Source organism: Carya illinoinensis, chromosome 2, assembly GCF_018687715.1.
Source record: "Carya illinoinensis cultivar Pawnee chromosome 2, C.illinoinensisPawnee_v1, whole genome shotgun sequence".
In the NCBI taxonomy this organism is placed as follows: Eukaryota; Viridiplantae; Streptophyta; class Magnoliopsida; order Fagales; family Juglandaceae; genus Carya; species Carya illinoinensis.
Window position 1 is genome coordinate 23,917,695 of NC_056753.1, and position 12,438 is coordinate 23,930,132.

General features: G+C 36.2%; 1 long non-coding RNA gene across 1 annotated transcript; it reads right to left on the reverse strand.

The window, feature by feature from the left end:
* Positions 1 to 9,281: 9,281 nt before the first annotated feature.
* Positions 9,282 to 11,947, reverse strand: LOC122294701. The gene is made up of 2 exons (XR_006237690.1): positions 11,390 to 11,947; positions 9,282 to 9,975 (listed from the first exon to the last, which is right to left on the reverse strand). It is a non-coding gene; the product is annotated as an uncharacterized LOC122294701 (long non-coding RNA).
* Between the last annotated feature and the right edge of the window lie 491 nt (positions 11,948 to 12,438).

Genomic DNA, 12,438 nt, shown 5'->3' on the forward strand with positions numbered 1-12,438 from the left:
CATTTATCAACAAAATATTGCATTAAACTGGAACCCAAAACAAATTAAGTCTCATTCCACAACCCAAGTTTCAAAACTTAGCTACACATAGTATTTCTAGTAACAAAAATAAATCTAAGCTTAGTCATGATAAAATCTAAGAAAATATCCAAATGAGATAAATCCTAGAGATGCTGCCCAGGTAATACAAAAATAAATATATGAAGAGAGAATAATTGATGCTACACGTAGGAGAACTAAAGTAAAATAAAACTGAAACCGAATGATAGAAGCCACGGAAAACAAAATAATAGAACAGAAGCCTCCCAAACGAAAAAAAAAAAAAAAAAAATTGAAAACGTAACCGAGAGACGGAGTTCTGTTTTTGTCCGTGTCCTTTTTTTCCTGTCTGTGACAACCCATAAATTAAAATAAAAACCAAGTATGAAACCGACCGACAACCCCCTAAGAACTAAGAACTAAAACTGGGAAAATGAAAAAAAAAACAAACAGAGCTAAAAACAAGAGATAGAGCCATCCAAACGAATAAGACTAAGGAAAAATAAAGATACCGTCTCAACGAAACAAAGAAAGAAAAAAAAAATCTAAAACTAAAAACTAGAGAGATAAAACTCCCATCCGTCTACTAAGTTTCGGAAAAGAAAAACAGAGAAAAAAATATGAAAACCAAGTTCTCCTCAATGAAAAATGAAAAAAAAAACAGTCCAAAAAAAAATAAAAACAGCCGCCTAACAAGTAAAACTAAATTGCAGAAAGAAAATAAACCAAGTCGCCAAATCCCTCCGATCTGGAAAGCAAGAAACGTAAAACTCCCAAAAAAAATAAAACCATGAAAAAAAACGAAGAAGAAGCCTGTCGCGTGCGAGATTTCCTTTTTATGCCGTCAGTCCTTTGCTTCAGCCTTACGTGTTCAGCAACGATTCACGCCTCCAGCATTTTTTTTGTCCCAGCCAACTCATCCTCATTTGCTATGGCTTGAGGTGAGATTGATCCAATTCCAACTCCTGCGCCATTACACGAATGTGGTCCCTGCTCAGTCCTAGCTTCAAGCCTCCAACGTGCTCTGCTGCTCATTTCTCTCACCTGGGACAACCCACATAGGTTTTGCATTTTTGTTGAGACTTTCCAAGAAAGCCCTTTTGTTGCAATGTCTTTCTATTCTCCAAAGGACGTCAAAAACAAATGCGCTGCAACATATAGGCATGGTGTGAAAGGAGTACAATTGGAGTATTTATTTTGATGTGAAACGATTGCATTATAAATCTTTTAAAGCACAAAAAAAAAATCAGAATTTATCAATTGACTCAATTATCATAATCTACTACATAATTAAGTACTTAAATCATTTTCAGTTAAACAATTCATTCACTTAAGTAACTTAATCATGCAGTTTTAACACTTTGTCATACCCCCCCAACTAGCTTTTTGCTAGACTCGAGCAAACAAAGCGAATGAATTCATGCAAATGTGAAATTACCAACCACAATTTCAGGAAATCCAAGAATCACACGCCATAAAATAGACTTGTTGAGTTTAAGAACATTGGCGATGGATTAATCTGAATTTTTGTATCAACTGGGAGATTTGTACACTATTTAGTTAGTCAACCAAGAGAACTAAATGTAACAAAGTTTGTTTTCCTTCAAGTGCATGGGAATAAGGTTAGAATTCCAAGATCGATTGCCAAGAGGCATTAACAGTTTCAATCACAACAACTAATCTAAGAAAACCATATGGTCTTACTCTAATTCAAAACCATTGTAGTGGCGGCTTTCACGATATTACACTTTAAAAGGCACATACTCTCTTATTTAGTAAGGACCACAGTAATAGACAACCTTTTCCTATACACAAATGTAAATCTTTTTTTTTTCTTTTAAGTTTTCCTAGTGGGGGAATCAAGCCTATGAATGTGCACCTACCCACACTTTCACAAGTCAGCCCTTATCACTAGTCTACTTAAAGGATTTTTTTTTTTTAATCCCTGGCATGTTCCTTTTCTCATTTAATTCATTTTAGATTTCTTCCTAAGCCATTAGGATATGGTTCATTAGAATCCCAAACAACCGAAGTGTAAATCAACAAACAATGACCCAATGTAGTCTTTCTAGGCATTTCGGGCATGTGTTGTGTGTGTTTTAGCAAAACTTTTAACATCTATTCCTTGGTTTAACAACTAAATAAAATGGATAAGTCCCTCTTTTGACATATACTCATATTTGCACTACATTCCACATGTTCCATGACCTCAACAAATCATTTTTTAGTTTACTTTTCAGCATGTAAAATTCAATAATAGGGAATTTAATCTGCTTTCAACTCATTACCAGCACTCTCCCAAGGTGGACCAAGATGTCTAAGGCATGCAAACAGAAAAATAAATTCTCTTCCACCCCCCAACTAGATTGTAGCATTGTCCTCAATGATGCAAGAGAAATGAAGGAATTTACACAAAGAGAGAAGTTAAGGGGCAAAACAACTAAAAGAAGAACCAAATAGGAAAAGAAAAATTTGAAGGCAAAAGGAAGAGGAATTACTTGGACAGCTTTGAAAGGAATGCAACCAAAATAAAAATAAAAACTGAAGAACAAAAGAAAACAACAAAAAGAAATGGATAGATCAAGAACCATCAATTAGGATCAATCAAATGTAGAGTAGATTCCTCAGGTGCAAAGTTAGAAATAAAAGACTTGAACCTTTGACCACTAACCTTAAAAATGTTACCATTGAGAGGATTAATTATCTCCATAGCACCATGGGGAAAAACAGTTTGTACCACATAAGACCCACTCCACCAAGACCTTAACTTACCAGGGAACAAGTGTAACCTAGAGTTATACAATAACACTTGTTGATTAGGCTCAAAAGTCTTACGTTGGATGTGTTTGTCAAGGAAGTTCTTCATTCTTTCTTTGGACAACTTAGAGTTGTTATAGGCATCCATCCTCAACTCATCCAACTTAGACAACTATAATTTTCTTACACAACCAGCTTCATCAATGTTAAAATTACTTTGCTTAATGGCCCAATATGCTCTATGTTCCAGCTCTACAGGCAAATGGAAAGCCTTACTATATACTAGTCTATATGGAGACATGCCCAAAACGGTTTTAAAGGTTGTTTTATAAGCCCACAAGGCATCAGACAATCTCAAAGACCAATCCTTCCTGTTTGGGCTAACTTTTTTTCAAAGATGTTTTTAATCCTCTATTTGCTAGTTCAGCTTGTCCATTGGTTTGAGAATGATAGGGAGTAGAGATTTTGTGATGGATACCATACTTCTTCATTAAGGCCAAGAAATGTTTGTTACAAAAATTGATGCCATTATCACTGATTATGGCTTTAGGCATGCCAAACCTTGCAAAAATGTTTTCTTTCAAAAATTTAAAAACAATTTGATGATCATTAGATTTGCAAGGGGCTGGCTCAACCCACTTAGAAACATATTCAACAACAAGCAAAATGTACAAATAGCCATAAGAAGAAGGAAATTGTCCCATAAAATCTATTCCCTAACAATCAAAAATTTCAATCACTAGTATGGGTTGCATAGGCATCATATTTCTCCTAATGATTTTTCCTAATTTTTGACAAGGTTCACAAGTTTTACAAAAATTAAAGGCATCCCTGAACCTAGGTGGCCAATAAAATCCACTTTGAAGAATTTTGGCCACTGTTTTGTAGGCTGAAAAATGCCCACCACAAGCTTCCGCATGACAAAAATTTAAAACACCAGATATTTCGTTATTAGACACACACTTCCTAATGATTTGATCTGAACAATACTTGAAAAGGTAGGAATCATCGTAAAAGAAATACTTAGCTTCAGCTTTCAACCTTTTGATGTCTTGAGCATTCCAATGAGGTGGAGTCTTTCTTGTGACCAAGAAATTTACAAGTTCAGCATACCATGTTAAAGTCTCAACAAAAAATAATTGTTCATCGGGAAAAGAATTAGAAATTAAAGGAAACTCCTCAGAAACTTCAAGTGTAAGGCAAGAAAGATGATCTGCCACCACATTTTATACTCTTTTCTTATCTTTTATTGTGAAATCAAATTCTTGCAATAGGAGTATTCATCTTACTAATCTCGGCTTGATGTCTTTTTTTGACAATAAAAATTTCAAAACTGCATTATCAGTGAATATTATGACAGGTGAACCAAGGAAATATGATCTAAACTTATCCAATGCAAAGACTATAGCTAGTAATTCTTTTTTCGTGGTGGAATAATTCTTTTGGGCAACATTCAAAGTCTTACTAGTATAGTATATGACATATGGCAGCTTATCTCTTCGCTATCCAAGTGCAGCCCCCACAGCAAAGTCACTTGCATCGCACATTAATTCGAAAGGAAGTGACCAATCAAGGGGCCGAAGGATAAGTGTTGTGGTGAGAAATATTTTCAGCTAATCAAAGCAATTTTGACATTCTTTAGTCTATTCAAACTTGACATCATGCATTAAAAGTTGACAAAGAAGCTTAGAGATAAAGCTAAAATTCCTTATGAACCTTCTATAAAAACCAGCATGCCCTAAAAAAGATCTAACACCTTTCACATTTTTAGGTGAATGCAAATTTAAAATTAAGTCTAATTTAGTTTTATGTACCTCTATGCCCCGAGGAGATACAATATGCCCCAAAACTATCCATTATCTTACCGTGAAATGGCATTTTTTTCAATTTAATATCAATTGTTTGTCTTCACATCTTTTCAAGAAAACTTGTAAATTAGACAAACATGCATCAAATGTTTTCTTAAAAAAATGAAAAATCATCCATGAAAACCTCTACAATGTCCTCAATCAAGTCGCTGAAAATGCTTAACATGCATCTTTGAAAAGTGGTTGGGGCATTGCATAGCCCAAATGGCATTCTCTTGAAGGCAAAATTTCCAAAAGGACAAGTGAAAGTAGTCTTCTCTTGATCCTCAGGGGTTATTTCTATTTGATAATAGCCAAAGAAGCCATCTAAAAAATAATAATATTCATGCCCTGCCACTTTTTCTAAAATCTGGTCAAGGAAAGATAAGGGAAAATGATTCTTTCTAGAGGCGGTATTTAATTTTCTATAGTCTACACACATCCTTCAACCTGTGGTCTCTCTAGTAGGCACCAATTCTCCCTTGTCATTTTCCACCACAGTTATACCAGATTTTTTTGGAACAACTTGGATTGGGCTAACTCATTTGCTATCAGCAATGGGATAAATGATGCATATGTCTAACAATTTCAAAACTTCATTTTTTACCGCTTCTTTCATTGTGGGATTTAGTCTCCTTTGCATCTCTCTAGAGGGTTTTGAGTCCTCTTCCAAATATATCTTATGTGTACAGATAAAAGGGTATATACCTTTGATGTCAGCAATGGACCAGCCAATGGATTATTTGTGTTGTGCCAAAATTTTCAGCAAATTACTCTCTTGGTCAGGAGTTAAAAGTGCAGAAATCACGACTGGAAATGACTTTTCTGGTTCGAGGTAGGCTTATTTCAGCTCCGAGGGCAATGGTTTTAATTCCAACATTGGGGTCTTCTCATTGGAGGGCTGTGCTGAGGCTTGTAGTGCTGGTAGTGGCTCAAATTTGAGCTTCCACTACATCTCATTTGAATTTCCTACGGCACAAAGAGAAGAAAATTGATTAGTGGAATCAATTAAATCAAGGGGGAGTCTTCTAAATCCTCCCAAAGTTCATCATAATTGTAATTTAACAAAGAGTTTTCAGCAAGTAAGGATTCCAATGCATTGACTTCTTCAACGTCTTCAAGTTCTTGAGGTTGCTTGCACAAATTAAAGATATTCAGTTCTAAAGTCATATTTCCAAAACTCGGTTTTAAAACATCACTCATACAATTAATTATAGTATTAGAAGTTGTTAGGAATGGTTTTCCTAAAATCACAGGTGGTGAAGAGTTTGAATGGGATGACAACTTCATATCCAATACCACAAAATCTACAGGGTAATAAAATTTATCTACTTGGATCAAGACGTCCTCAACAATACCCTTAGGAATTTTTATGGATCTATCGACAAGTTGCAAAATGATTGAAGTGGCTTTTAATTCCCCTAGCCCTAATTGTTCATACACAATATAACCCCTGAACCTAAGTCTAGCAAGGCCTGACCAATCTTAGAATTTCCAATGACACATGAAATGGTAGGTGAACCAAGATCCTTGTACTTAGGTGGTGTGTAGTTTTGAATAATGGCACTAACTTGTTAAGTGAGAAAAGCATTTTTTTGCACATTTAGTTTACATTTCACAGTGCATAAGTCTTGCATAAATTTAGCATAAGCAGGAATTTGTTTAATAGCATCAAGAAGTGGAAAGTTAATCCTAACCTGCTTAAAAATTTCTAAGATTTCAGCATGCTGTTTTTCTTTATGCAAAGAAAGAAAATGATGTGAAAAAGGTGCAGGAATGAGATATGCATCATTATTTGAATCTGAAGTGTTTGGCTCACCATAACTTGAGGAGGATTAGCTTCTTTACCTGACTTCCTTGGACTATGGATAGGGATATCCACGACCTTATCATTCCTCAAAGTTGTAATAGCTTTCACTGATTTCACATTGGCCCATTCACCATTATTCTGAGATGATTGACTTTGCACTGCGGATTGGGTTGGGTTTGAGCAGAAAATTTGCCTTTCTCTTGGTTACTTAGAGTAGTGGTTACTCTAGTAAGGGTCCCTCTGATGTCATTGATGGCTTGGGGGTTCTGGTTGTTGACTGTAGCCTGGCTTTGCATAAACTATTGTAGGGTAACAGTTAGCTGCTGAATGGAATCTTCCACTCTCTTTTTCTACATTGGAGGGGGCTGATTTGCAAAATAAGAGGCTTCCGAGCCTTGGCTAGCTGCTCCATATAGGGTATACTGACTTTGTCCTTGTGTAGATGGTCCAGGTTGTTCATTCTTCCAGCTGAAATTTGGATGACGCCTCGAACCTGCATTGTAAGTATTGAAGTAAGGTTCAGAAAAAAATTTTAGAGATCATATGCACAGGGTTGGATTAATCAAGCAACACTTCTTTAAAAGCAGGAATTGTTGGGCATGCATTAGTCACATGCCCTGGATCTCCACATATGTTGCATTTTTCAATTGATGGCAAAACATGCATTTCATTGACTTTCTTAAGCTCTAAAGACTCTAACTTTTTAGACATCAATACAAGCTTAGCATGTAAATCATTAGATTCTTTCAAGTGGTATTCACCACCCCCACCAATACATTTTTTATTTTTTTTAGATCTTCATACAAGTCAGAAACATCTCAAGATTGGACATTTTCAGCCAAATAGTCAAAATATTCAAAGGCTTCCTCGGGCCCTTTGTTGAAGAATTCACCATTGCACATGGTTTCTACAAATTGCCTCATTTTTTGTTACAACCCCTCATAGAAAAAACTAATGATCCTCCAATTCTCATATCCATAGTGAGGACATGCATTTAGGAGGTTTTTGAATCGTTCCCAACAATGGTAAAATGTTTCCACATCCTTTTGGCAAAAATTCATGATTTGTCTTTTCAAGGCATTGGTTCTATGCATGGGAAAAAATTTCTTTAAAAATTCAGTTTGCTTTTTTTCCTAAGTCCCAATGGATCTTGGTCTTAAGGAATTCAACCATGTCTTAGCCTTGTCTTTTAAGGAAAATGGAAACAATTTCAATCTTATGACCTCTTCAGTGCATGTTCTATCCATAAATGTGTAACACACTTCTTCAAACTCTTTGATATACAAGTAGGGGTTTTCACATTCCATACCATGGAAGTGTGGTAGCAATAGAATCATCCCGGGTTTGAAATTAAAGACATTTGCATTAAGAGGTAAAATTATACAAGAAGGGGTGCTAGTCCTAACAGGCTGAAGATACTCTTTAAGTGTCCTGTTTTAATTTACCATTTCCCTATCATGATTTTCATTTTCAGCCATGATGCTATCAGTGTCAGATGATGATTCAAGAGAAGGTGATGCAGAGTTAAAAGATGTCAATGATGATGTCATAAACAGTCGAGATGTATGGTCTCTAGTCCAACCAGTCATACAAACAAGAGCAGAAAATCAAAGACAATGAAAAATAAACAGAGAAAAGGGAAAAAGATCAGATGTCACCCAGGCTGTTAAGAGGTTCACAGCTCCACAAACGTCCTCCCAGCAGTAGAGAAATGCTCTAATAAGCACCAGTTGTCCCCAGCAATGGCGTCAAAAACTTGACTCAGTCTCGAATGTACTTCCAAATGTAGAAGTGTCAAGTTGTATCAAGGATAAGTCCAGGATCGTATTCCACAAAGACAAAGGGTTATCAAAGCGTTTGTGAGATTTTTTTGCTATAAAAACAATGTATCGACTACGAGAGATGAAAATAAAATAAAAATAAAATAAAATGCAATATGAAAAATTTTGAAGATGAGGTAAGAAAGAAAAGAGTATGAATTCAATGCCCGCAAAAATTTAATCAAAACTAAAATTAGAGTTTCTAATCAAAAAGGCAAATTAACAAACACTTAGATTGGGTATGAGACTCTCTTTGTTTCGGATCCTAGATAATTTTCTCGATTAACAATCCAATCAGGGCATCGATAAATGGAACATAAAAAGTTATGCTCAAGTTTTCCAATATTTCCTTAAGGGATTCTCTACTTTACTAGCCAAATACACATTTACAATCAATCGAGAGAAGCCTTGATAAATTTCAAACTTTTGTTGTGCCTTACGTCAACAACAAATTAAGAACAAGAGCCACAATCTATTTTCAATTCAAATCCGACTAAGAACATAGTGAAATCATCATTTATTAACAAAATATTGCATTATATTAGAACCCAAAACAAATTAAGTCTCATTCCACAACCCAAGTTTCAAAAATTAGCTACACATGATATTTCTAGTAACAAAAATAAATCTATGCTGAGTCATGATAAAATCAAAGAAAATATCCAAATGAGATAAATCCTAGAGATGTTGCCCAGGTAATACAAAAATAAATATATGAAGAGAGAATACTACACGTAGGAGAACTAAAGTAAAATAAAACTGAAACCGAATGATAGAAGCCACGGAAAACAAAAGGATAGAGCAGATGCCGCCCAAACGAAAAAAAAAATGAAAAAGTAAATCCAGAAACGAGACGGAGTGCTGTTTTTGTCCGTGTCCCTTTTTCCCGTTTGCGACAACCCAAAAATTAAAATAAAACCCAAGTATGAAATCGACCGACAACCCCCTAAGAACTAAGAACTAAAACTGGGAAAATGAAAAAAAAAACAGAGCTAAAAACAAGAGATAGAGCCATCCAAACGAATAAGACTAAGGAAAAATAAAGATACCGTCTCAACGAAACAAAGAAAGAAAAAAAAATCTAAAACTAAAAACTAGAGAGATAAAACTCCCATCCGTCTACTAAGTTTCGGAAAAGAAAAACGGAGAAAAAAAATATCAAAACCAAGTTCTCCTCAACGAAAAATGAAAAAAAAAAAAGAAACAGTCAAAGAAAAAAATAAATAAAAACAGTCGCCTAACAAGTAAAACTAAACTGCAGAAAGAAAATAAACCAAGTCTCCGAATCCCTCCAGTCTGGAAAGCAAGAAACGTAAAACTCCCAAAAAAAAATAAAACCATGAAAAAAAAAAGGAAGAAAAAGCCTGCCGCGTGCGAGATTTCCTTTTTATATGCCCTCAGTCCTTTACTTCAACCTTCACGTGTTCAGCAACGATTCACGCCTCCAGCATTTTTTTTATCCCAGCCAACTCATCCTCATTTGCTGTGGCTTGAGGTGAGATTGATCCAGTTCCAACTCCTACACCATTACGCGAACGTGGTCCCTGCTCAGTCCTAACTTCACGCCTCCAACGTGCTCTACTGCTCATTTCTCTCACCTAGGACAACCCACATATGTTTTGCATTTTTGTTGAGACTTTCCAAGAAAGCCCTTTTGTTGCAATGTCTTTCTATTCTCCAAAGGACGTCAAAAACAAATGCGCTTCAACATATAGGCATGGTGTGAGAGGAGTAAAATTGAAGTATTTATTTTGATGTGAAACTATTACATTATAAATCTTTTAAAGCACACAACAACAACAAAAATCAGAATTTAACAATTGACTCAAGTATCATAATCTATTGTATAATTAAGTACTTAAATTATTTTCGGTTAAAAAATTCATTCACTTAAGTAACTTAATCATACAGTTTTAACACTTTATCACTTACCAGATTATTTTGTTGTGGATAGTACAACTGAAGTCTCCAATTTTTAGTACTTGAGAATTGACTGATCTAATACTCTTAAGAATCCATAAAATGTTGTATGTGTCAACCAAAAAAAGAGCTTGAAGAGATTAAAAAAAAAAATACTAAAAGAGTTGTATATGTAGATAAAAAACAAAGAAAATATGGAAAGAGCCACCCTCTCTCTTGAGTACCCCACACTCCCATAGTGTCCCTCACCTCTCAACCTAAGCTTCAACAAGTCACCCCCACCCCTAGAATCCATCCAAGTTTAGGAAGTTAAAACAGATTTAGCAAAGATGGATATGGAAACTTTAATCTCCTAAACTGAGACTTTGTCCTTGCAAGACTTAGACCTTGAACCAGAACTAGAAACAGCCAAGAAATCCTCTGAACTGATACTGGTTGGGAAATTAGTAGCAGATAAAACATTAAGCGAGCAAGTTATCCACCCTAGTATACGTGCAGCATGGAACTTCTCTCAACACTTCAGAATAGAAGATTTGGAAGCAAACAAGTTCATCTTCACCTTCAAATCTCCTCAAGATAAGCTCAGAGTCCTCCAACAAGCACCCTGGAACTTCAGAGGTTTTCTCCTAATCTTAAAGCCATGGTCGCCAGGTTCCACCATTCAGGAAATCAGTTTTTCAGTATACTACTTTAACCATCCAAATACACAACTTTCCTTTAGATCACATGACTGTTAGAAATGCGACTAATGTAGGCAATGCACTTGGGAAACTTGTGATGATAAAGGAAGATCCAATCTTTGGAGTGGCTTGGGGAAACTATATTAGATTAAAGCTTGAATTAGATGTTACTCAGCCATTGCAACAAGGCTTCTTGATGCCTAGGAGAGGAAAAACTGATACATGGATAGCTTTGAAATATAAAAGGCTTTCGGATTTCTATTATGCTTGTGGACGTCTGGGTCACCTTCATATCCTTTGCCCTCATACCGAGAATCCCTCAACCAAATTGGTATATGGACCATGGATGAGATTTGAATATATTCATACAACCCATTTTCAAGACATCCAACAAATACATGGTAGTCAGGTTCAAGAAAGCCAAAAACCAAAAGAAAACAACCAGGAGATGCATCTAGGTGACAAAAAATCGAAAGGAAAAGAAATACTAATATACGATGAAGCCAGAAACAATACCTAGACGCTACCTTTTTCAAACCCAAGAGAAGCTACTTGTTATGGGATGGAAAACAGAAAATCCAACCACCAGAATTACACCAATTCTTTCCAACTGTGGAAGCGACTTAGGAGAAATCCACAAACTCATCCCAGAAAATTCTATTCCGCCGATCAACACCTCTGTTTTGCTACAGTGCACAACCTCCATTAATTGCTTCACCCACTGACTTAAAAGTGATCACTGTGCAGTCTAACTACTCCTCAGAAAATCCAAAGCAGGTAGAAAGGAGTATATCTGTTAACAAGACAGCTGATGGCAAGATCTCAGAGAAAGTGGCTTCATTAACTCCTCAATATAACTACTCTTCAAGGAGGCATGCAGCTACGAAATAATATACCCCCCTGGAAAGCTCAATGGTGGAAACTATAAATGGCAATTAAAGAGCAAGATGCACAAAGGAAAAGACCTGGGCTTTCAACGTCCTCAAGCTCTCTCTCGGCCCATGAAGGTAAGCCTATCCCCTCTCTTTGTCCAGCTACTTCAATGTGGCCCACCGAAGCTTTCTTAAATAAACCATCTACCCCCCTAGGCCCATTCCGTCCATTTGTTATGAGCCATAATGAAAACCCAACACCTCCCATAAACCAACAAATCAAGCTCAATCAAGAGAGGTTGAAAACCTTCACAAAGCCCATTTCCACAATTGATATCCAAGAGATAGACATGGCACTCACTAGCAAAAACAATACCATGTTGAGCCATTCCCATCCTTACATTCCAGGAACTTCTACCTCACATTTCATCAAACCGAGCCTACAAACCAAGCCCATCTACGAGCCACACGAATCAAACCAAGACTTTCATCCCTCAGGAGAACAAACACCAGTAACCTTCACTGTTAAATTCAACCCCCCATCCTTTACTCTACCCCCACCCACCATCATGAAGTCAACCAGTCATGAAGAACAAAACCCGTGTGACGATTCTTCTTGCGTGCAAAATAAAATGAGGCCATGCAGAACAGCATGACAATGACTCCAATGTCACCTAGTACATCACCTCATAT